We start from the raw sequence: 26,968 nt of genomic DNA on the forward strand, positions 1-26,968 counted from the left end.
CTCTTTCGTGGAAGTTGTTCTAGATCGCAAGGGACCTCCTCATCTGGTCAAAAGATCGAAAGCTCACGCTGATAACGAGGTTCATTCAGGGCGGTATGAATGTCATGGCAGATCGCCTCAGCCGGAAGGGTCAGGTCATCCCCACAGAGTGGACCCTTCACAAGAATGTTTGCAGCAGACTTTGGGCCCTGTGGGGTCAGCCAACCATAGATCTGTTCGCTACCTCGATACCTAGAGACTCCTGTTGTATTGTTCTCCGATTCCAGACCCAGCAGCAGTTCACGTGGATGCTTTTCTGCTGGATTGGTCCCATCTCGACCTGTATGCATTCCCGCCGTTCAAGATTGTCAACAGGGCACTTCAGAAGTTCTCCTCTCGCAAAGGGACACGGCTGACGTTGGTTGGCTCCGCTCTGGCCCGCGAGAGAATGGTTCATAGAGATACTGCAATGGCTGGTCGACATTCCCAGGACTCTTCCTCTAGGAGTGAACCTTCTACGTCAACCTCACGTAAAGAAGGTACACCCAAACCTCCACGCTCTTCGTCTGACTGCCTTCAGACTTTCGAAAGACTCTCAAGAGCTAGGGGCTTTTCGAAGGAGGCAGCCAGAGCGATTGCCAGAGCAAGGAGAACATCCACTCTCAGAATCTATCAGTCTCAAGGGGAAGCCTTCCGTAGCTGGTACAAGACCAATGCAGTTTCCTCAACCAGTACCACTGTAACCCAGACTGCTGACTTCCTGTTACATCTAAGGAAAGTAAGATCCCTTTCAGCTCCTACGATCAAGGGTAACAGAAGTATGTTGGCAGCGGTTTTCCGCCACAGAGGCTTGGATCTTTCCACCAACAAAGATCTACAGGACCTCCCTAGGTCTTTTGAGACCTCAAAGGAACGTCGGTTGTCCACTCCAGGCTGGAATCTAGACGTGGTCCTAAGGTTCCTTATGTAATCAAGATTTGAACCTCTCCAATCAGCCTCTTTTTAGGACCTCACATTAAAAACTCTTTTCCTCGTGTGCTTGACAACAGCTAAAAGAGTAAGTGAGATCCACGCCTTCAGCAGGATCATTGTTTTCACATCTGAAACGGCTACATGTTCCTTGCAGCTCGGTTTTTTCTAAACGAGCTTCCTTCACGTCCTTGGCCTAAGTCGTTCGAGATCCCAAGCCTGTCCAACTTGGTGGGGAATGAACTGGAGAGAGTACTTTGCCCAGTTAGAGCTCTTAGGTACTATCTAAAAAGGTCTTAACCTTTACGAGGACAATCAGAAGCCTTATGGTGTGCTATCAAGAAACCTTCTTTTCCAAGGTCTAAGGACTCAGTTTCTTACCTATTCAGGCTTCTGATTAGGGAAGCACATTCTCATCTGAAGGAAGAAGACCTTGCTTTGCTGAAGGTAAGGACACATGAAGTGGGAGCTGTGGCTACTTCAGTGGCCTTCAAACAGAACCGTTCTCTGCAGAGTGTTATGGATGCAACCTATTGGAGAAGCAAGTCAGTGTTCGCATCATTCTATCTCAAAGATGTCCAGTCTCTTTACGAGTACTGCTACACCCTGGGACCATTCGTAGCAACGAATGCAGTAGTAGGCGAGGGCTCAGCCACTACATTCCCATAATCCCATAACCTTTTAACCTTTCTCTTGAATACTTTTTATGGGTTGTACGGTCGGCTAAGAAGCCTTCCACATCCTTGTTGATTTGGCGGGTGGTCAATTCTTTCTTGAGAAGCGCCGAGGTTAAAGGTTGTGATGAGGTCCTTTAGTATGGGTTGCAGCCCTTGATACTTCAGCACCTTAGAGTTGTTCAGCCTCCTAAGAGGAACGCTGCGCTCAGTAAGGAAGACGAACTTATTTAAGGCAGAGTAATGGCTCAAGTCGACTTCCTTACCAGGTACTTATAATTTCATTGTTATTTTGAATAACTGATAATATGAAATACGGGATACTTAGCTTCTTGATATACATGTACACTGGTTTTCACCCACCTCCCTGGGTGTGAATCAGCTACATGATTATCGGGTAAGATTAATATTGAAAAATGTTATTTTTATTAGTAAAATAAATTTTTGAATATACTTACCCGATAATCATGTAGCTGTCAACTCCGTTGCCCGACAGAATTCTATGGAGGGATACGCCAGCTATCACAATACTAGAAGGGGGTGTACTCACCAGCGCCACCTGTGGCCAAGTACTATAGTACTTCTTGTTGACACCTCCTCAATTTTTCCTCGGTCCACTGGTTCTCTATGGGGAGGAAGGGAGGGTCAATTAAATCATGATTATCGGGTAAGTATATTCAAAAATTTATTTTACTAATAAAAATGTTATTTTTATTAATAAAATAAATTTTTGAATATACTTACCCGATAATCATGTAGCTGTCAACTCCGTTGCCTGACAGAATTCTATGGAGGGATACGCCAGCTATCACAATACTAGAAGGGGGTGTACTTACCAGCGCCACCTGTGGCCAGGTACTCAATCATTTGTTGTTGACACCTCCTCAATTATTCCTCGGTCCACTGGTTCTCTCTGGGGAGGAAAGGGAGGGTCGATTAAATCATGATTATCGGGTAAGTATATTCAAAAATTTATTTTATTAATAAAAATAACATTTTTCAATATTAAACTTACCCGATAATCATGTAGCTGATTCACACCCAGGGAGGTGGGTGAAAACCAGTGTACATGATTAAAGGATAGCTAAGTATCCCAAATTTCATATAACAGTTATCTCAAATAACAATGAAATAATAAGTACCTGGTAAGGAAGTCGAATAGAACCGTTACTCTGCCTTTTATTTAAAGTTCGTCTTCCTTACTGAGCGCAGCGTTCCTCTTGGAGGCTGAATCAACCCAAAGGTGCCAAAGTACAAGGGGTTGCAACCCTACTAAAGGACCTCTACCAAACCTTTAACCCAGGCGCTTCTCAAGAATGAATAGACCACCCGCCAAATCCAAGGATGCGGAAGGCTTCTTAGCCTACCGTAACAACCATAAAAACAACAACAAAAGTATTCAAGAGAAAGGTTAAAAAGGTTATGGGATTAAGGGAATGTAGTGGCTGAGCCCTCACCTACTACTGCACTCGCTGCTACGAATGGTCCCAGGGTGTAGCAGTTCTCGTAAAGAGACTGGACATCTTTCAGATAAAATGATGCAAACACTGACTTGCTCCTCCAATAGGTTGCATCCATAATGCTCTGCAGAGAACGGTTTTTATTAAAGGCCAACGAAGTAGCTACAGCTCTTACTTCGTGGGTCCTTACCTTCAGCAATGCAAGGTCTTCCTCCTTTAAGTGAGAATGTGCTTCTCTGATCAGAAGCCTTATATAGTACGAAAGCCCATTCTTGGACATGGGTCTCGAGGGTTTCTTGATGGCACACCATAAGGCTTCTGACTGTCCTCGAATAGGTTTAGACCTCTTCAGATAATATTTGAGAGCTCTGACAGGGCAAAGAACTCTCTCTAGTTCATTACCTACCATGTTGGAGAGGCTAGGTATTTCGAACGATCTAGGCCAAGGACGTGAAGGAAGCTCGTTCTTTGCTAGGAATCCAAGCTGAAAAGAACATGTAGCTGATTCGGTTGTGAAACCAATGTTCTTGCTGAAGGCATGAACCTCACTGACTCTCTTAGCTGTTGCAAGGCAAACGAGAAAAGCAGTCTTGAGGGTAAGATCCTTGAAGGAAGCTGACTGGAGAGGTTCGAACCTAGATGTCATAAGGAACCTTAAGACTACGTCTAGATTCCAGCCTGGAGTGGAAAGACGACGTTCTTTAGACGTCTCAAAAGACTTGAGAATGTCTTGAAGGTCCTTGTTGGAAGACAGGTCCAAACCCCTGTGGCGGAGGACTGAGGCCAACATGCTCCTATACCCTTTAATCGTAGATGTTGAAAGGGATCTCTCATTCCTAAGATGAAGAAGGAAGTCAGCTATTTGGATCACAGAGGTATTGGTAGAGGATATTGAATTGGCTCTACACCAGCTTCGGAAGACCTCCCACTTAGACTGGTAGACTCTACGAGTGGAAATTCTTCTAGCTCTGGCAATCGCACTGGCTGCCTCCTTCGAAAAGCCTCTAGCTCTAGCGAATCTTTCGACAGTCTGAAGGCAGTCAGTCGAAGAGCGTGGAGGTTTGGGTGCAACCTGTCTACGTGTGGTTGACGTAGAAGGTCCACTCTTAGAGGTAGAGTCCTGGGGAAGTCGACTAGCCATTGAAGTACCTCTGTGTACCATTCTCTTGCAGGCCAAAGGGGAGCAACCAGCATCAGCCGTGTCCCTTCGTGCGAGACGAATTTCTGCAGAACTTTGTTTATAATCTTGAACGGAGGGAATGCGTACAGGTCGAGATGGGACCAGTTCAGAAGAAAAGCATCTACATGAACCGCTGCAGGGTCTGGAACAGGGGAACAATAAAGCGGAAGTCTCTTGGTGATGGAGGTGGCAAACAGATCTATGGTAGGTTGACCCCACAAGGTCCAAAGTCTGTTGCACACACTCTTGTGGAGGGTCCATTCCGTGGGAATGACCTGATTCCTTCTGCTGAGGCGATCCGCTGAAACATTCATATCGCCCTGGATGAACCTCGTGACCAGTGTGAGGTTTAGACCTCTTGACCAAATGAGGAGGTCCCTTGCGATCTCGTAAAGGCTCCTCGAATGGGTCCCTCCTTGCTTGGAGATGTAGGCCAAGGCTGTGGTGTTGTCTGAATTCACCTCCACCACTTTGCCTAGCAGGAGGGACTTGAAGTTCAACAGGGCAAGATGAACTGCTAACAGTTCCTTGCAGTTGATGTGGAGTAATCCTTGTTCCTTGTTCCATACTCCTGAGCATTCCCGTCCGTCCAAGGTCGCACCCCAGCCCGAGTCCGATGCATCCGAGAAGAGATGAAGATGGGGGGTCTGGATGGCCAATGATAGACCCTCCTTGAGAAGAAGATTGTGCTTCCACCACCGGAGAGTGGTCTTCATCTCTTGGTTGATAGGGATAGAGACTGCTTCTAGAGTCGAGCCCTTGTCCCAATGAGCTGCAAGATGGAATTGAAGAGGGCGGAGGTGGAGTCTCCCTAGCTCGACAAACAGGGCCAGAGATGAGAGGGTCCCTGTGAGACTCATCCACTGTCTCACTGAGGAATTGCTCCTCTTCAGCATGCTCATGATGCACTCTAGGGCTTGGTTTATCCTGGGGGCCGATGGAAAAGCCCGAAAATCCCGACTCTGAATCTCCATTCCCAGGTACACAATGGATTGGGAGGGAATGAGTTGAGATTTCTCTATATTGACTAATAGACCTAGGTCTCTGATTAGATCTAAAGTCCAAGAGAGGTTCTCCAGACAACGACGACTCGTGGAGGCTCTCAACAGCCAGTCGTCTAGGTAGAGGGAGGCTCTGATGTTCGATAAGTGCAGGAATTTCGCTACATTCCTCATCAGAAGAGTAAAGACCATAGGAGCTGTGCTTAGGCCAAAACACAGGGCTTGGAACTGATAGACAACCTTTCCGAAAACGAATCTCAGGAAAGGTTGGGAGTCTGGATGAATGGGAACGTGAAAGTATGCATCTTTCAAGTCCAACGAGACCATCCAGTCCTCCTGTCTGACCGCTGCTAAGACCGACTTGGTCGTCTCCATTGTGAACGTCTGCTTGGTGACATACTCGTTGAGAGAGCTGACGTCCAGCACCGGTCTCCAACCTCCTGTCTTTTTGGCCACAAGAAAGAGACGGTTGTAGAAGCCCGGGGATTGATGGTCCCGGACTATAACCACTGCCTTCTTCTGCACAAGTAGCGACACCTCCTGTTGCAATGCTAGCCTCTTGTCCTCTTCTTTGTAGTTGGGAGAGAGGTTGATGGGCGATGTGGTCAGAGGCGGTTTGAGGCAGAATGGAATCCTGTAACCGTACCTCAGCCAACTGACAGACTGTGCATCTGCACCTCTCTTCTCCCAGGCTTGCCAGAAGATCTTGAGTCTGGCTCCTACTGTTGTCTGGAGAATCTGAGAGTCAGTGCTTTCCCTTAGATGTCCTGGGTCCTTTCCTAGACTTGCCCCTGTGAGAGTCTGGACGGGAGCTTCCTCGGCTGGGGGCTCTACCACGAAAGGGCGGTATGAACCTAGTGGCCGGGGTATCAGCCACTGGGGAGCGATAAGTCTTGGGAACAGAGGTGGTAACCTTAGACTTACGAGCCGATGAGGCTACAAGATCGTGCGTGTCCTTCTGTATCAGGGCAGCCGACAAGTCCTTAACTAGCTCCTCGGGAAAGAGGAACTTTGAGAGTGGAGCAAAAAGGAGCTGTGACCGCTGGCACGGTGTAATGCTGGCTGAGAGGAAGGTACACAGTTGTTCCCTTTTCTTCAACACCCCTGATACAAATAACGACGCTAGCTCACCCGATCCATCCCTGATAGCCTTATCCATGCAGGACATTAAGAACATGGCAGAGTCTTTGTCCGCAGGAGATGTTTTCTTGCTGAGGGCTCCCAGGCACCAGTCGAGAAAGTTGAACATTTCGAAAGCTCTGAACAACCCTTTCAGAAGATGATCCAGGTCTGAGAAGGTCCAACAAACCTTCGAGCGTCTCATCGCAGTCCTCCTAGGCGAGTCCACCAGACTTGAGAAGTCAGCCTGGGCAGAGGCAGGAACTCCCAAGCCTGGTGCTTCCCCTGTGGCATACCAAACGCAACCTTTCGAAGCGAGCTTCGTTGGAGGGAACATGAAGGAAGTCTTGCCCAGGTGTTGTTTAGACTGAAGCCACTCCCCTAAGGTCCTTAAGGCCCTCTTGGAGGATCTAGCTAGGACAAGCTTAGTATAGCTCGACTTAGCTTGTTGTACGCCTAGCGAAAACTCAGATGGAGGAGAGCGGGGAACAGCAGAGACGAAGTGGTCAGGGTAAAGCTCCCTGAGTAGAGCCAAGACCTTTCTAAAATCAACAGACAATGGAGAAAGCTTAGACTCCTCCACGTCTGATGAGGGATCAAGATGTGCCTCCTCATCATCCGACACTTCATCAGCAGAAGGTAGCGAAGCAAAAGGACCAGAATGCTGAACCGCAGAGTCAGAACGGGTAGGAACAATAACAGAGGTTTCCTCAACTTGAGGGAAAACCTGAGGTTCAGACTGCATAGGCTGAACAACAGACGGAGCAGAAGGCAGGTGCATGGGTGAAGGAGGTTGACTCCTAGCAAGAGTTGCACCCAAGGCTTGCACAAGTTGAGCGGAGGACGGAGGCGGAGTAGTCCGTTCCTGTTCCTGAGAGATGAGTGGAGCATGAGAAGGTTGAGGCTGCGCAGAACAAGGTAAAGTTCTCGCAAGCTGAGGCTCCTGAGGCGCAAGTCCATGGTGTAGAGGAGCTTGCCTAGATGAGGGTTGAACTCGGTGCAGCGCTGGTTGAGCAGACAGACTCACGGAGGGGAGAGGTTGTTGTACCCCAACCGAGAGTTGCACCACTGGTGGAGCAGCAAGGGGAGGAGGAGGAAGAGTGTAACTCTCCTGATCCCAAAGCAAGGGTTGCCTTAAAGAAGGCTGAGGCTGAACAACACTGTGAACAGCAAACTCCGAAAGAGGTTCAACATCGTACGCCTGGCAGATGGTGCTGCGACCAGGCGGAGCAGGTGCAGGCTGGGCGAGCACAGGCGGAGCAGGTGCAGGCTGGGCGAGCACAGGCGGAGCGAGAACAGGTGGAGGGAGTGTAGGCGGTGCAACACTCTCAGCCCGACACTCACGCATCAAGTCCGAAAGCTGAACTTGCATGGACTGAAGCAGGGTCCACTTGGGGTCGGCAGAAACGATAACAGACTGAGGTAAAGTCACAGTCGGGGTCTGTATAGGCAGAACCTTACTCCTCTTGGGCGGAGTACAGTCGACCGATGACAGAGGCGAGTCGGAGCTGAGCCAATGACTACAACCTGGCTGAGCACTCGCTGACTGAACTCTACGTTTAAGCGGTCTCGAGACCTGAGACCAACGTTTCTTCCCTGCATGAAGATCAGCGGACGAGAAGACGGGCTAAATCGTCTGCAGGTGGGAGTGACGGTCTAAGGAAGACACGCCCGCAACCACCGAGGATAATTCTGTGCGCCTAACAAGGCCTGTCGAACCCTTAAGCCCTTCGACATTGCTTCTCCCTTGGGCATGGGAGCTTGCAAGAGGTCCCGGACTGGGAGGACGACTGGCTCGCACAGAAAAATCCTCACGCACCACACTGGCACCACTAGCACTTGGCACTGCACAGACACTAGCACTCGTCACAGCACTGGCACTATTTCCACCCACTGCACTCTTGACCTTCAGTTCTTTAACCTCGGCCATCAGGGACTTATGGTCACTTACCACTGATTCTACTTTATCTCCTAAAGCCTGAATAGCACGCAAAACAGTTGACATATCAGGCGGAGGGCACACAGTAGGTTCGGGGGTAGCCACTACAGGGGTAGGAAAAGGTAGGGGATCATGAGGTGAGGAAAACATAGAAGAGTGAGAAGAACTTCTCCTAACTCTAGTTCTCTCTAACTTGGATGAATATTTTAAAAGACGTACAAAATCCAATTCCGAAAGTCCGGCGCACTCCTCACACCGATTTTCTAATAGACAGGGCCTGTCCCTACAGTCAGAACAAGCGGTGTGAGGATCTACCGAGACCTTCGGAATACGCCTATTGCAAGACCTACATCGTCTATGGGAGGGAGCTTGCGAAACGTCAGACATCTTGTTTCAAAGAGTAAGTCAAAGGGTGATCCAAAAACAAGCAAAAATTCATTAACCGTTAATCAGTATTTATATAAAAGCTAACTAGCTAATATAAAAAGGATTCCAGTATGCGACAGCCGTTAATCTAAGAGAATACTTCACCAAATATCCATGAATAAACTCGAAGACCATGAGCGTATCCCAGAACGTCTAGCCGGAAGCACGACAGAGGAATAATTGAGGAGGTGTCAACAACAAATGATTGAGTACCTGGCCACAGGTGGCGCTGGTAAGTACACCCCCTTCTAGTATTGTGATAGCTGGCGTATCCCTCCATAGAATTCTGTCGGGCAACGGAGTTGACAGCTACATGATTATCGGGTAAGTTTAATATTGAAAAATAACATTTTTCAATATTAAACTTACCCGATAATCATGTAGCTGATTCACACCCAGGGGGGTGGGTGAAAACCAATGTACAAGATTAAAGGATAGCTAAGTATCCCATATTTCATATAACAGTTATCTCAAATAACAATGAAATAATAAGTACTGTACCTGGTAAGGAAGTCGACTTGAACCGTTACTCTGCCTCTTTTTTAAGTTCGTCTTCCTTACTGAGCGCAGCGTTCCTCTTGGAGGCTGAATCAACTCAAAGGTGCTAAAGTATATAGGGCTGCAACCCCTACTAAAGGACCTCTACACAACCTCTAACCCAGGCGCTTCTCAAGAATGAATTGACCACCCGCCAAATCAAAAGGATGCGGAAGGCTTCTTAGCCTACCGTAACAACCATAAAAACAACAATAAAAGCATTCAAGAGAAAGGTTAAAAAAGGTTATGGGATTAAGGGAATGTAGTGGCTGAGCCCTCACCTACTACTGCACTCGCTGCTACGAATGGTCCCAGGGTGTAGCAGTTCTCGTAAAGAGACTGGACATCTTTAAGATAAAATGATGCAAACACTGACTTGCTCCTCCAATAGGTTGCATCCATTATGCTCTGCAGAGAACGGTTTTTATTAAAGGCCATCGAAGTAGCTACGGCTCTTACTTCGTGGGTCCTTACCTTCAGCAAAGCAAGGTCTTCCTCCTTTAAGTGAGAATGGGCTTCTCTAATCAGAAGCCTTATATAATACGAAACCCCGTTCTTGGACATGGGCCTCGAAGGTTTCTTGATGGCACACCATAAGGCTTCTGACTGTCCTCGAATAGGTTTTGACCTATTAAGATAATATTTGAGAGCTCTGACAGGGCAAAGAACTCTCTCTAGCTCGTTACCTACCATGTTGGAGAGGCTAGGTATTTCAAACGATCTAGGCCAAGGACGCGAAGGAAGTTCATTCTTAGCTAAGAATCCGAGCTGTAAAGAACATGTTGCAGATTCGGTCGTGAAACCAATGTTCTTGCTGAAGGCATGAACCTCACTGACTCTTTTAGCTGTTGCAAGGCAGACGAGAAAAAGAGTCTTGAGGGTAAGGTCCTTGAAGGAAGCTGACTGGAGAGGTTCGAACCTAGGTGACATAAGGAACCTTAAGACTACGTCTAGGTTCCAGCCTGGAGTGGGTAGACGACGTTCTTTAGAAGTCTCAAAAGACTTAAGGATGTCTTGAAGGTCCTTGTTGGAAGAAAGGTTCAAACCTCTGTGGCGGAGAACTGAAGCCAACATACTCCTGTACCCTTTAATCGTAGGGGCTGAAAGGGATCTCTCATTCCTAAGATGTAATAGGAAGTCAGCTATTTGGGTCACAGAGGTATTGGTAGAGGATACTGCATTGGCTCTACACCAGCTCCGGAAGACTTCCCACTTAGATTGGTAGACTCTACGAGTGGAAACCCTTCTTGCTCTGGCAATCGCACTGGCTGCCTTCTTCGAAAAGCCTCTAGCTCTAGCGAATCTTTCGACAGTCTGAAGGCAGTCAGCCGAAGAGCGTGGAGGTTTGGGTGCAACCTGTCTACGTGAGGTTGACGTAGAAGGTCCACTCTTAGAGGGAGAGTCCTGGGGACGTCGACCAGCCATTGAAGTACCTCTGTGAACCATTCTCTTGCAGGCCAAAGGGGAGCAACCAGCGTCAGCCGTGTCCCTTCGTGCGAGATGAACTTCTGAAGGACTTTGTTTATTATCTTGAACGGTGGAAATGCGTAAAGGTCGAGATGGGACCAGTTCAGCAGAAAAGCATCCACATGAACTGCTGCTGGGTCTGGAACTGGGGAACAGTACAACGGAAGTCTCTTGGTCATGGAGGTGGCAAACAGATCTATGGTAGGCTGACCCCACAAGGTCCAAAGTCTGTTGCACACACTCTTGTGGAGGGTCCATTCCGTGGGAATGACCTGATCCCTTCTGCTTAGGCGATCTGCTGAGACGTTCATGTTGCCCTGAATGAACCTCGTGACTAAAGTGAGGTTTTGACTTCTTGACCAAATGAGGAGGTCCCTTGCGATCTCGTATAGGCTCCTCGAATGGGTCCCTCCTTGCTTGGAGATGTAAGCCAAGGCTGTGGTGTTGTCGGAGTTCACCTCCACCACCTTGCCTAGCAAGAGGGACTTGAAGTTCAACAGGGCTAAATGAACTGCTAGTAGCTCCTTGCAGTTGATGTGGAGCGTTCCCTGTTCCTCGTTCCACGTTCCCGAGCACTCCTGTCCGTTCAAGGTCGCGCCCCAGCCCGAGTCCGATGCATCTGAGAAGAGATGAAGATTGGGGGTCTGAATAGCCAACGATAGGCCCTCCCTGAGAAGGAGATTGGTCTTCCACCACAAGAGAGTGGTCTTCATCTCTTTGGTGACTGGGATAGAGACTGCTTCGAGAGTCAAACCCTTGTCCCAATGAGCTGCAAGATGGAATTGAAGAGGGCGGAGGTGGAGTCTCCCTAGCTCTACGAACAGGGCCAGCGATGAAAGGGTCCCTGTGAGACTCATCCACTGTCTCACCGAGCAACTGCTCCTCTTCAGCATGCTCATGATGCAATCTAGGGCTTGGCTTATCCTTGGGGCCGATGGAAAAGCCCGAAAATCCTGACTCCGAATCTCCATTCCCAGGTACACAATGGATTGGGAGGGAATGAACTGAGACTTTTCTAGGTTGACTAACAGACCCAGTTCTTTGATTAAGTCCAAAGTCCAGTTGAGACTCTCCAGACAGCGACGACTCGTGGAGGCTCTCAACAGCCAGTCGTCCAAGTAAAGGGAGGCTCTGATGTCCGATAAGTGGAGGAATTTTGCTATATTCCTCATCAGATGCGTAAACACCATAGGAGCTGTGCTTAGGCCAAAACACAGGGCTTGGAATTGGTAGACAACCTTTCCAAAAACGAATCTCAGGAAAGGTTGGGAGTCTGGATGAATAGGAACGTGAAAGTAGGCATCTTTCAGGTCCAACGAGACCATCCAGTCCTCCTGCCTGACCGCTGCTAGGACCGACTTCGTCGTCTCCATCGTGAACGTCTGCTTGGTGACATACGCATTGAGCGCGCTGACGTCCAGCACCGGTCTCCAACCTCCTGTCTTCTTGGCCACCAGAAAGAGACGGTTGTAGAAGCCCGGGGATTGATGGTCCCGGACTATAACCACTGCCTTCTTCTGTAAAAGAAGCGACACCTCCTGGTGCAACGCTAGCCTCTTGTCCTTTTCTTTGTAGTTGGGAGAGAGGTTGATGGGAGATGTGGTCAGAGGGGGTTTGCGGCAGAATGGTATCCTGTAACCCTCCCTCAGCCAACTGACAGACTGGGCGTCTGCACCTCTCTTTTCCCAGGCTTGCCAGAAGATCTTGAGTCTGGCTCCTACTGCTGTCTGGAGATGAGGAGAGTCAGTTTTTTCCTTTAGAAGCCTTGGAACCTTTCCTAGACTTGCTCCTGGAAGAGTCTGGACGGGAGCTTCCTCGGCTGGGGGCTCTACCACGAAAGGGCGGAATGAACCTCGTAGCAGGAGTATCAGCCACTGGGGTGCGATAAGTCCTGGGGACTGAGGTAGCAACCTTAGTCTTACGAGCCGATGAGGCCACAAGATCATGGGTGTCCTTTTGTATCAGGGCAGCAGACAAGTCCTTAACAAGCTCTTCGGGAAAAAGGAACTTCGAGAGCGGAGCGAAAAGGAGTTGAGACCTTTGACAAGGTGTGATGCTGGAGGAAAGGAAGGTACAAAGCTGCTCCCTTTTCTTAAGAACCCCTGACACAAACATCGATGCAAGCTCGCCAGATCCATCCCTAATGGCCTTATCCATGCAGGACATTAAGAACATGGCAGAATCCTTGTCCGCAGGGGAGGTCTTCTTGCTGAGGGCCCCCAGGCACCAGTCTAGGAAGTTGAACATCTCAAATGCTCTAAAAACACCCTTCAGGAAGTGATCAAGGTCTGAGAAGGTCCAGCAAACCTTAGAGCGCCTCATTGCTGTTCTACGAGGAGAGTCTACCAGACTTGAGAAGTCAGCCTGGGCAGAGGCAGGTACTCCCAAGCCTGGTTCCTCTCCTGTGGCATACCAAACGCCCGCTTTAGAAGTGAGCTTAGTCGGAGGAAACATAAACGAAGTCTTTCCAAGTTGTTGCTTAGACTGCAACCACTCCCCTAAAATCCTTAACGCTCTCTTAGAGGACCTTGCTAAGACGAGCTTAGTATAAGTAGACTTAGCTGGCTGCATGCCCAGCGAAAACTCAGATGGCGGAGAGCGGGGGATAGCAGAGACAAAGTGGTCTGGGTATACCTCTCTAAAAAGAGCCAAGACCTTACGAAAGTCAATAGGAGGCGGAGAAGACTTGGATTCATCCACGTCTGATGAGGGATCCAGGTGTGCAGCCTCATCATCAGAAACCTCATCACCAGAGTGTAGCAAAGAGATAGGTAAGGTATGCTGAACAGCAGAATCAGCACGAGCTGGAACAACAATACTTGTGGTTTCTTCCTCAAGACTCTGTTGAGGGAGCACCTGAGGCTCAGGCTGCAAAGGCTGATCAAAAGAAGTAGCAGAAGGTAGGCACATGGCTGGAGGCGGCTGACTCCTGGCATGAGTGTCTGAACTCAAGAGTTGCGCTTGCTGTGTGGTTGGTGGATGCGCAGTAGCAGGTTCCTGAGGAACGAGTTGAGGTTCCTGAGGTGTGAGCTGTGAGAGATGAGGTAGTGGCTGCGCAGAACGCAGTAATTGTCTCGCGAGTTGAGGTTCCTGAGGCGCAAGGCTAAGGTGTTGAGGTGCTTGCCTTGAGGAGGGTTGAGCTCGCTGCAGCGAGAGCTGAGGAGTCTGACTCATGGATGGGAGAGGTTGTTGTACCTCAAGAGTGTGTTGCCTCACTGGTGGAACTGCAAGTGGAAGCGGAGGAAGTAAGGTATAAGCTTCCTGTTCCCATTGCTGAGGTTGCCTTAAGGAAGGCGGAGGGAGCTGCACACCACTGGAAACAGTCAACTCAGAGCGTGGTAAGGTATCCTGAGGAGCCTCAACATCGTACGCCTGGCAGGCAGTACTGCGGTTAGGCGGAGCGATCGCAGGAGGAGGTGTAACCTTCTCAGCCTGACACTCATGCATCAAGACCGCAAGTTGTGACTGCATGGACTGCAGTAGAGTCAACTTGGGGTCGGCAGACACTAAGGTCTGCTGAGGTAAAGCCTTAACAGCAGAGGTCTGTTGCGGCAGCACCTTACTCCTCTTAGGAGGAGTGCATTCAACTGATGACTGCGGCGAGTCAGAGCTGATCCAATGACTGCAGCCAGGTTGAGCTCTTGAGGTCTGGACTCTGCGTTTCAGTGGTCTTGAGACCTGAGTCCAACGTTTCTTCCCTGACAATTCTTCAGCAGACGAGTAAAAGACGGGCTCAATCGTCTGCAGGTGGGAGTGACGGTCTCTGGAAGACACGCCCGCAACCACCGAGGATACTTCTGTGCGCCGATCAAGGCCTGCCGAACCCTTTTGCCCTTCGACATTGCTTCTCCCCTGGGCTTGGGAGCTTGCAAGAGGTCCCGGACTGGGAGGACGACTGGCACGCACAGAAGTACCCTCACGCACCACACTGACACTGACACTAGCACTTGGCACTGCACTGACACTAGCACTTGTCACAGCACTGGCACTAATACCACCCACTGCACTCTTGACCTTAAGTTCCTTGACTTCGGCCATAAGAGACTTATGATCACTAACCACTGACTCTACTTTGTCACCTAAAGCCTGAATGGCACGCAAAACAACAGACATATCAGGTTGAGGGCAAATAGTAGGTTCGGGGGTAGCCACTACAGGGGGAGGAAAAGGTAGGGGATCATGAGGTGAGGAAAAAAGTGAAGAGCGAGAAGAACTCCTCCTAACTCTCTCTCTCTCTAACTTGGTTGAATACTTAAGAAATCGGACAAAATCAAGTTCCGAAAGTCCGGCGCATTCCTCACATCGATCTTCTAACTGACAGGGCCTTTCCCTACAGTCAGAACAAGCGGTGTGAGGATCTACCGAGGCCTTCGGAATACGCCTATTACAAGACCTACATCGTCTATGGGGTGGGGCTTGTGAAATGTCAGACATCTTGAATCAAAAGAGTTAGCCAAGTGGGGATTCCAAATCAAGCAAAAGATCGTTAACCGTTAATCAGGACTAAATAATAGCTATCTAAGCTAATATAGAAGTTTTCCAGTAAAGCGACAGCCGAAATCTGAGAGAAATACTTCACCAAAAGCCGTGAAAATACTCCAAGATCATAGGCGTATCCCAGAACGTCTTGCCGGAAGCACGACAGAGGAAAAATTGAGGAGGTGTCAACAAGAAGTACTATAGTACCTGGCCACAGGTGGCGCTGATGAGTACACCCCCTTCTAGTATTGTGATAGCTGGCGTATCCCTCCATAGAATTCTGTCGGGCAACGGAGTTGACAGCTACATGATTATCGGGTAAGTTTAATATTGAAAAATGTTATTTTCATTAGTAAAATAAATTTTTGAATATACTTACCCGATAATCATGATTTAATTGACCCACCCTTCCTCCCCATAGAACCAGTGGACCGAGGAAAAATTGAGGTGGTGTCAACAAGAAGTACTGCAGTACCTGGCCACAGGTGGCACTTGTGAGTACACCCCCCTCTTGTATAGCGATCGCTGGCGTATCCCTTCCGTAGAATTCTGTCGGGCAACGGAGTTGACAGCTACATGATTATCGGGTAAGTATATTCAAAAATTTATTTTACTAATGAAAATAACATTTTTCCTTAGTAAAATAAATTTTTGAATATACTTACCCGATGATCATATAGCTGCATCCCTGCTGCCCGACAGAAAAAATCTACGGGCGGAATACGCCAGCGATCGCTATACAGGTGGGGGTGTACATCAACAGCGCCATCTGTCAAGTAGGTACTCAAGTACTCGATGTCAACATAGAACCAATTTTCTCCTCTGTCCCACTGGTTCTCTATTGGGGAGGAAGGGTGGGTCCTTTAATTTATGATCATCGGGTAAGTATATTCAAAAATTTATTTTACTAAGGAAAATAACATTTTTCAATATCAAACTTACCCGATGATCATATAGCTGATTCACACCCAGGGGGGTGGGTAGAGACCAGCATTACAAGTTGACATTATGAGCTAAGTATTCCGTATTTCATTTTAGCAGTTATTCAAAATAACAAGCATAAAATAAATAAGTACCTGGTAAGGAAGACGACTTGAACAATTACTCTGCCTTTTTAAGTACGTCTTCCTTATTGAGCCTCGCGATCCTCATAGGATGCTGAGCGACTCCTAGGAGCTGAAGTATGAAGGGTTGCAACCCATACTAAAGGTCCTCATCAAAACCTCTAATCTAGGCGCTTCTCAAGAAATGATTTTGACCACCCGCCAAATCAAGTAGGATGCGAAAGGCTTCTTAGCCTTCCGGACAACCCAAAAATATTTCAAGAGAAAGATTAAAAAGGTTCTGGAATTAGGGAATTGTAGTGGTGGAGCCCTACCACTACTGCACTCGTTGCTACGAATGGTCCCAGAGTGTAGCAGTTCTCGTAAAGAGACTGGACATTCTTAAGATAAAAGACGCGAACACTGATTTGCTTTTCCAATAGGTTGCGTTGAATATATTTTGCAGAGATCTATTAGTTTAAAGGCCACGGAAGTTGTGACAGCTCTAACTTCGTGTGTCCTTACCTTCAGCAAAGCTTGGTCTTCCTCATTCAGAAGGGAATGAGCTTCTCGTATTAACAGTCTGAAAATAATAGGATAAAGAATTCTGACATAGGCAAAGATGGATTCTTAACTGAACACCATAAAGCTTCAGACGGGCCTCGTAAAGGTTTAAAATAGAACTTAAGAGCTCTTACAGGACATAATACTCTTTCTAGTTCATTTCCAACCATACGATAAGTTTGGAATATCGAACGATATTGGTCAAGGCCGAGAAGGCAGCTCGTGTTTGGCTAGAAAACCAAGATGTAGAACATGTAGCCGTTTCGGATGAGAATCCGATGTTCTTGCTGAAGGCATGAATCTCACTGACTCTTTTAGCTGTGGTTAAGCATATCAGGAAAAGAGTCTTAAAGGTGAGATCTTTCAGGGAGGCTGATTGAAGTGGTTCGAACCTGTCTGACATAAGGAATCTTAGAACCACGTCTAAATTCCAACCAGGTGTAACCAAACGACGCTCCTTCGTGGTCTCAAAAGACTTAAGGAGGTCCTGTAGATCTTTATTGTTGGAAAGATCTAAGCCTCTGTGACGGAAGACTGATGCCAACATGCTTCTGTAACCCTTGATAGTGGGAGCTGAAAGAGATCGCTCTTTCCTCAGATATAAGAGGAAGTCAGCTATTTGAGTTACAGAGGTACTGGTCGAGGATATGGATACTGACTTGCACCAGTTTCGGAAGATTTCCCACTTCGATTGGTAGACTCTAAGGGTGGATGTTCTCCTTGCTCTAGCAATAGCTCTGGTTGCCTCCTTCGAAAAACCTCTAGTTCTCGAGAGTCTTTCGATATTCTGAAGGCAGTCAGACGAAGAGCGTTGAGGCCTTGGAGTACCTTCTTTACGCGTGGCAGACGTAGCAGGTCCACCCTTAGGGGAAGTGTTCTGGGAACGTCTACTAGCCATCGAAGTACCTCGGTAAGTTATTCTCTCGCGGGCCAGAGGGAAGCAACTAGAGTCAACTTTGTCCCTTCGTGAGAGGCGAACTTCTGCAGTACCTTGTTGACAATCTAGAACGGAGGGAATGCATATAGATCTAGATGAGACCAATTTAGTAGAAAGGCATCTATAAGAACTACTGCTGGGTCCGGGATAGGTGAGCAAAGTATTGAGAGCCTCTTGGACATCGAGGTTGCGAAGAGATCTATGGTTGGCTGGCCCCAGGTGACCCAAAGTCTCTTGCATACATCCTTGTGGAGGGTCCAATGTGTTGGAATTATTGTCCCTTCCTACTGAGACAATCTGCTAAGACATTCAAGTTGCCTTGGATGAAACTCATTACTAGTGAAAAGTCTAGACCTGTTGAACAGGAGAGGAGGTCACTTGCGAACTCGTACCATGTCAGAGGGTAGGTCCCTCCTTGCTAGGAGATGTACATCAAAGAACGGAGTTGACCGTGTTCACCTCCACCACTTTGCCTTGAAGGAGAGACCTGAAGCTTTGCCAGGTCAGACGTACTGCCAGAAGCTTCTTGCAGTTGAAATGCATTGTCCTTTGACTCGAGTTCCATAATCCCGAGCATTCCCTACCGCCTAAGGACGCACCCCAGCCTACGTCCGATGCGTCTGAGAAGAGAACGTGGTTGGGAGTCTGAACAGTCAGGGGAAGACCCTTTCAAAGGTTGATAAAGTCCTTTCATCAAGTCAGACCAGACTATCTTTCCGGAAACCGGGATCGAGACCGCTTCTAGCGTCTTGTCCTTTTCCAGTGAAGAGCTAGATGATACCGAAGAGGACGGAGGTGTAGTCTTCCAAGAGACACCAATTGAACCACGGATGACAGTGTCCTAACCAGACTCATCCACAGCCTGACAGGGCCGTGTTCCTTCTTCAGCATCTTCTGGATGGATAGCATGGCTGGGGGATGATCGTCTTGTTCAGCCATGTCCCCATCAGAGGGTTCCTCATCCGAAACTGATGAGGAAACGGCAACGGAGTGGGCAACGTCTGACTCGCTGAATCCGGTCGCACTGGTGGATGCGTGACGGAGCCGGACACAAGATCATGGTACTGCTGCACAGTCTGTGAACTGTCAACCATGGGGACGCGAGGAAGTACAGCGACAACCCGAAACTGTCTAGACTGTCTGGGTTGTGCAGACAACCCCCTACCGGGTTGCTGAGGTTGCCGCACTGCGTCACAACAAGTCACCTCTGCTGGTTGTTGAACGTCTTCCTAGTGACACACTGAACGTCCACAACCACCTCCGAGAGTTGCTTAACGTCAACGTGCGACTGGCAACCCACACTGGGTCGCACCGGTGGAGGAACCATCTCAACTGGCGGACGTGAGTAGGATACCTCAGCGTCAACAGGGCGTACAACCAACCGGTAGGAAGGTTGTTGGCTAGAAGGTTCTTCTCCGTAAAAAATCCTCTAACAAGGACTAAGCTTGGACTGCATGTCTTGCAACAAAGCCCATCAGGGTCTATGGGAGCAGGTGTGGCAACAGACGGGATTAGCGACTGAAGCGGAACCATTTACCATCCCTGGAAGCATGTTATGCTTTAATAAAGTCCATAGGAGGCTAAGCAGCTTAAGGCTCCTCTCCAAATGACAGAGTCCTCAAGGGAATATCAGAAGGAGGGAGAACAGCACTTTCTCATCTACAGGAACCATGTCCGAGAAAAGCTAGGTTATCTCAGTGAGGGAATCACTGGTGCATAAGCAGCAGACCAGAAGGCAACGTTATGTAACTGGTTGACAGTCTGTGAACTGTCAAAAACTGAACTGTCAACCACAACAGGTGCGTGAGGACATACAGCACTGGTGCATAGTAGCAGACCAGAAGGCAAAGTCATGTAACTGCTTGACAGTCTGTGAGCTGGCAACAACCAAAGCTGTGTGGGGAAGCCTCAACTCCTGACTGACTAGTCTGCTGCGGGCGAGTGGCGGTAACCACAGTGGGTTGCGGAGGCTGACACACCGTGTCAAAACACGGCAGCTTGTGGTAGCTCACGCACGGCAACGGAGTGCTCCATGTGTCTGAGGGAGTCAGCATGCGTCTGGCAGGGTCGACTGCGCATGGGTGGAGGAGCTCTCACAACAAGAGTGTGGGAGCAGGCAGCCATGCTGGGCGCACAACCGTGGCAGGCTGTAGGCCAACGGGTGCATCGTCAACCTTCTCCGTAGTCGGAGTGTGGGAGCTGGCAACAACAAAAGCGGAGTGCTGGAGCGTGGGAGGGACTGCCGTGGGTTGCGGAGCATGCCGCATTGCATCAAAACACGGCAGCTTTACAGCACCTTCCCACTGCTGATGCGGTAGCTCACGCATGTCAACGGAGGGTGCAGCATGAACATGCGTCTGGCAGGGTCGACTGCGCATCGGTGGTGGAGCTCTCACAGGTGGAGTGTGGGAGCAGGCAGCCGCAGTATCTGCTGAGCGCACAACCGTGGCAGGTTGTAGGTTAACAGGTGCAGTGTCAACCTTCTCAGCACGATACTCCTGCATGAAGGAAGCAAGCTGAGATTGCATAGTCTGCAGCATGGACCACTAGGGTCTATAAAAGACGGCAACAAACGGAGCTACTGTCCGTTGTGACTGAGGGTCTAAAACAGCTGGTGCGGCAACAGACGGAGTTACTGCCTGTTGCGGTACCACCTTGCCTCTCTTGGGAGGTGTGCAGTCGTAGGATGACTGCAGAGAGTCCGAACTGTCCCAGTGGCTACACCTAGGCCGTTGGACTTGAGCGGAAGGGACCGACTTGCACTAAAAAGCTGCAAGATTTGGTCCATGGTTTCTGCGAGAAACCTCTTCCGCAGACGAGGAATAAATGGGCTCTCTCGTCTTTGTGTGGGTGGGGCGATCACGTCGGCAACGTGTGTAGATACACCCGAAACCACCGAGGGAAACGTCTGTTCGTCGATCAAGGCCTGTGGAACCCATAAGTCGTTCGACATTACTTCTCCCCTGGGCTTGGGAGCTTGTAAGAGGTCCCGGACTAGGTGAACAACTGGCACGAACAGACGAACCCTCAAATGCAACACTGTAACACTTTGCGCATATCACTTTATCACTTTTGATTTTCTGTTTGCACTATTTCACTGAAATCGAAACTTTAACTGATTTCTACCTGAAACACGCAATCCTATCCTTCATTAAAAGGTAGTAATTGCGAAAACAGAAAAACATAATTAAAGATAAAGAATTCAGTGGCTGGAAAAGAGACTAAACACTAGATCAAATAAACTACGTTTAAAATCTCTCACCGCATAAAGCCTGGGAACAAGAATAAAACTCTAGGAACGTTTTACCTTCTTCCCCTACAGCGACTAGGGAGAAGAGTAAAAAACGAGAACAACGTTACCCGCTTGAACGAAACGTTTATTCTCCTCTCTCTCCCTCCGTCTCTATCTCTCTCTCTCTTCTCTCTCGACTTAGAACCTGAGAGAAGAGCCCAATTATATATCGTTAAAACATATTATTTGCTAAAGGAAAAAACTGAAAGGTTTCCCAAATAAAAAGTTCCTTTATTAGAATTTAAACCATTTAAGCTAAGAAAGAATGAACGAAACGCTAGAATCGGTTTACTCTTACTGCAACGTGAAACCGTGAAATACTCTCTCTCTATCGTAACGATAGAGCGCATGTTGAACGTTCTGAACGTCAACAACAGCGGAGACTAAACTAAACGTTAGTTCATCTTTGAAAACAGTACGAGACTATCAAAGAAATTCTTTCAAAAACATTAAAATTAAAAAAGTATAAATTCTTAAAAGGTAAATACGAAATGATGGGCTCAATGTTAATTAACTTCGGTTCCAAGTAAGGACCGCCTACTATTAGGAAAGGTCGCATATAAACAAACATAAAAATTAATTTTTATAAGTTTATAATAATTGGAAAGTTAATCGAAGAGGCCTATAAAGGCGGAGAGATATAAAATAAATAGATCTAAAACTTGTTAAGCAAAATTACCAAAAAACCTAAACACACTTCTGTCTAAGGGAAGGGTCGGCCATTTAAAAGTGAATGAGAGTCCATACTCTCTTCGTCACCAACACTTCCGTCTAAGGGAAGGGTCGGCCATAATTAAATCTATCCAAAACGAGTTCAAGTTTTGAAATGAAGATAAAACCCCTGCATAGCGAAAGCTCAAAACTGGAATAGTGTACTTCACCAATTTGTTGTGAAAACAAATCCAGTTAGGGACGGCGTATTTAGTAGGTCTTGCCTGTGGCACGACAGAGGGAAAATTGGTTCTATGTTGACATCGAGTACTTGAGTACCTACTTGACAGATGGCGCTGTTGATGTACACCCTCACCTGTATAGCGATCGCTGGCGTATTCCGCCCGTAGATTTTTTCTGTCGGGCAGCAGGGATGCAGCTATATGATCATCGGGTAAGTTTGATATTGAAAAATGCAAATTAACTCCGAATTTGTCATTTGTTCCGTAAGTGGAATACAAACTAAAGCTATTTATAGGGGTGACTCACCCATTACGAGGGTGGATGTCCCTGCCAATCTGGCTTTTTGGTCTTACCCAGGGTACTCCATATTGTTCATGGTTTCGTGCAAAAATAAGGAGAACCTAACACCTCGCTAAACCTGCTTAGCATTGTCTGTGGGCTACACAAGCTATGTGTCATGATATATTAGCAATGTGACAGTCATGGTAAAAGTTATTCAGAGTCTTGTGAGAAATAACGGAAGAGACCGAGACATTTCCAATACCACCTTGCCAGGGTATGGGGACGCAACATTATTGGAACAATACTAGGTTACACAAGGGAGCAATGGTTTGAGGTCAGCTGTGCAGAGGACCCTGGATGCTGATTTTCCCAAGAGAGGGGAGGCTGAAGAAAGGAAAAGAGCCAGATATTCCTTTTCATTCACTCAGATTAAAACTCGGGTAACCAATGCCATTAACCTTCTGCTACTTGTCCAATAAGGAGCTTGAGGTACTAAACCATCTGTTGTGCAGCCACCACAGGACCATTAGAAAACGTATCCACGTTCCTGTGTGTCACGTCACGTCTTGCAGGTTGTGGGCGGTGAACATAGTTCGGCATTTCCACACACGTGCTTGCAATACCTGCGTTACAGAGTAATTCTTTTTGAAGGCCAGGGACGTAGCTACGCCCGACATCATGAGCTCTGGGATGACGTGCTGGAGGAGGATCGGGATTCAAGGAGAGGTCAATGACCCAGCAAATCCATGTGGAGATTGTTCTTTGTGATCCTCCTCTTATTTCTGTCAGTGCTGACGAAGAACAAGGGCACTCTAGGCCGAGCTGCTACTGTTCTCTTGAGGTAGCCCCTCAAACACCTTACTAGGCATAGTAACAGATGAGGCATTGGTGAGGAGAGGTGACAATGGATGATGCATAGAGGGAACCTCTACCCTTGGAGGCCTGATTGGAGTCAGTTTGATCCTTGATGAAGGAAGCTTATCAGAAGATCCCCTCTTCCTTTTGAGGGGGGAAGAAGTCGTGGTCCGTAGTCCCGGATCGGTTGAAACAAAGGAAGATCCCAAGAAAGTACCGGGGGTTTCCGTTGGTCGTGAAGGAAGCATCGGGACAAAGGCTTGTGTTACAACTCTGTCCAAGGCGCTGAACCACGGCTGCTTGCTCATCGAAGCACTCTCCGAAAATGGCCCGAAGGGTCCTTTCCCGATGCTGAAGGCTTAGGAGCTGTAGATTTTGATTTCCTTCTGTGTGCAGGAAATTTCAGAATTCTAAAACCCTGAAACTTGCCCCCTTCCTCCTTCTCCAGCTGTTGTACTGTTATGCATTTGCGGGGAGGGGAATGGGGCGACGGCGAATGATCGTTAACCACCTTACCTTTCCTAGGGGCTACTACCACTGCCTTTGGTGGCTGCAGCAGGTGATCCTCGCTTGCAAGAGGATATGAAGGCTGCCGACGCATTGGAGAACTTCAAGAAATATCCTGCTCAAGATGCGATGGCGATTGCTTACGTGAAGACCGCTGACTCGATGATTGATGAGAGAGAGTGTCTCCGTGTCGACAAGTGGTACCGCGATAACACGGGGTCAATCATTACTCTGCACGAGAGACTGGTCGGTGAGTCGACAATCCTCGAGTAGGCGAATCACGCATAGCTGGGCGTGAAGACTGACGGATGTATGATGATTCACGTTGAAGTGATTCACACACTACTGGGCGAAGGCGTTCTGAAGAAGAGCAACGCGATGGTTTATGAATGCTCTGAGTTACAGACGAACACTGGCTAATTGAGTGACAGATGAGCGATTCCTGAGACAGCGATGGTCTATGCAATGCATGTGATCACTGTGGTAAACGCTGTCGGATTGGTGATCGCTGACCAGCAGGCGATTTCCGAGGTGCTGGGTGAACAGGCCATTCTTGAGTTCTCGGCGATTCTCACGTAGCACGCGCTTGACGAGAAGCCAAACGCATAGGCGATTCACGCGCAACTGAACGTGTAGGCAGTACACGAATTGTCAATCATTGAAGAGCAGTCAGTTGTCCATGATGGCCAGGCAGTTCACGAGGTGATGGAAACGTTGGCAATTCACGCTCTGCCAGTCGATGGTGAGACTGTCAAGAAGGTGAGCATTGAGCAAAAGCCTAGTGCGACGGAGAACATTGAGACGAGATCGGGGATGGAGGCAATGGTCAGAAACCAGAGAAGTCAGGCTGGACAGCTTCTTTCGTAGAAGAAGACTAAGGAGGCAAAGAGGTGAAGATATGTCTCTTGGCCGTGGGACCAGGAGTACCCTGAAGGCGAAGCAGTGGACGGACACGGTGAGGTCTTCTGCTGCCGACACGATGATGTATGAGCGTAGGATTAGCAAGCTGACCGTCAGCAGGCCTCCGAAGAGGAGTCTCAATGTGAGACCCTTTACTGGAAAGGGAAACACTCGTCGGAGGGAGATGGCTCAGACTTTGGTCTCCCACCCCACCCAAGAAAGATGTTCATCAGGGGAAGGAGTGCAGACCTTGGTGGAGGAAGATGGAGAAGACAGTCGCAAGAGCAGCTGGCACGGCACCAGACGAGCTCTCCGAAACAACAACGTTGACAACGGACAAGGGGTCAACATCTGACGCTGAAGCAAGCTGAAGATCCGCAACCCAGGGCAAGAACCGCAACGCCTCCTTGGAAGGAGCACCAGGCAAACCCGACGACGGCCACATCCGTAACAAGGGAGAAAAAGACACGGCCTCGCACGGGGGGTGAGCCGGGGCAACCAGACTAGGGGAGGCAGCACCGTCTCTCAAGGATCAAGGTTGGCCCAAAGTTAAATGGCCTACGCTACTACTCGTCGGCCCCCTAGAGGAAGCCGTCCGAGTAGGGTTTTTTCTGCTTCGAAGCAACCTTCAAAGGAGAAGAATCCCGCTTAGACTTACGTCTATGCCCATACATTTCCTACTGGGAAGCAGACTGCTCCCGACACTCATTACATTTGTTGTCTACATCGCAGCGCTGTCCTCTGCAGACGGGGCAAAGGCTGTGAGGATCCGTCTTCAGAGCAGACATAAACTACCTGCAGGTGCGGCCCTCTGATCCAATACAAGTCTGCACGGCCGTACAAGAAACACAGCACACACACACTCACACACTTAAAAGAAAAAGCAAAAAACAGTTAATGGTAGTCCAAATTGGAGAGGATGAAGAGCGGTGACAACCGTAGTCCATCCGAGCCAAAAGCAAAGTGAGGCTCAGTCACAAGTGTGCGAGTGAGGAGTGTATCTAGCAAACCCCCCTACCACCCTAACTAACAGATGGGTAGTTAACCCTCGCTAAATTCTAATGGCTCGTCCTTTCAGAGAGTAATATTCATAAAAATAGAGATGGTTTTTATTCCTATTACGGAACAAATACCAAAAAGGAAGCAAAATATTTTCAACTCTGTACCATTCAAACAAACTTTGATATATGATGAATACAGAAATAACAATATTGATTGGATTATGGATGAATAAGAGGTTTCAATGTTTACTAATGGCAGCACACGGGTAAAGATTTACCGAAGTACCAGCAGGCAGTAAAAATTTCTACCTGTTAAATAATGCCAAGCTGTAAACCCACCTGAACTTTCAAAGGACAGAACATGCTCCTACAGCCAATGAATTATATAATTACTGTGTTCCAAATTTCCACATTTAATTAACGTCAAGAGTAAGTTCAAGTTGACTTACATGGGTGAAGAATAAGCCCAAGAGAGATTAGAGCTTTATCAAGTAGTAAACACAACTAAATAAGATGAGATTAGCTTAAGATGTATCCTTTTTTAAGAAGTTTTAGCCCTGATCCTCTAAAACATGGCATCTTCTGTGTGGCTGCATAGTAAAGGTTGTGAAGATCCAAGTTGGGTGAAGCATCTGACACAGAATGAAATCTACAACCTTGGGGAAAATGCTTTATCGTAGAGCAACTTGACATGTATCATTCCATAGTTGACCTGCTAATTCACTGAGGCCCTATGTCTTCTATTGACCATATTTGACTTTAATTTTTACTGTTTCTTTTCTTTATTTCCACACTTCTTTTAGGAAAAAGCTAATTTAGCTTTCTGCTTTTACAAATAGGGTTGGAGTTTTGCTTATAAGAAAAAAAAAAAAATACAAAAATACAGGATAGGTAAGATCAGGTTAGGTTATTATGTACTTTCAATTTCTATGGCATCTGATGCTTCTCTTTAAGAGGGACTAAAATTCTTGTAACCTGGCGAAGACACAGATGAAACAGCTGTTGCCTACATAGGCTAAACTATCACCACAAATTATCTGGAACATGTTTGAGAATATTAAAACATCATTCTTGACACTAATTACGGTATAGTTTTACTGTATTACAGATTCTCATTTCGAACAGAAAATATATGTTTTCCTGTTGAAAATGACATGATTTGCCCGAATTTGACCTTCATTTCAACCGAAACCAAACAGAACAACCGGTTCAACTAACTTTAAGTAACCAAACTGGTTGTTGTTGTTGCGGTTGAAATGAAGGTGAAAACCGGTTAAATCACGTTATTTACTACAGGAAAACACATATTTTCTAGGTTACATTACCCTGTAATACAGAACAATAATACCCTAATTACTTAGTATCTTATGTCTGTTCTCACTTAAACACAATACTACTAGTGTACCCAATTTCCCATTGGGATCCCATTAAGCTCGGTTTTATAATAGTTTTGGGCAGAACAA

General features: G+C 47.7%; 1 protein-coding gene across 1 annotated transcript in view; it reads right to left on the minus strand.

Moving 5' to 3' along the window:
* The window catches only part of LOC137634095 (protein ecdysoneless homolog), a 127,135-nt gene that overhangs the window by 99,144 nt on the left and 1,023 nt on the right, over positions 1–26,968 (minus strand). The gene's annotated exons all lie outside the window — the stretch shown is intronic.

The sequence above is a fragment of the Palaemon carinicauda genome, chromosome 44 (genome assembly GCF_036898095.1).
Source record: "Palaemon carinicauda isolate YSFRI2023 chromosome 44, ASM3689809v2, whole genome shotgun sequence".
In the NCBI taxonomy this organism is placed as follows: domain Eukaryota; kingdom Metazoa; phylum Arthropoda; class Malacostraca; order Decapoda; family Palaemonidae; genus Palaemon; species Palaemon carinicauda.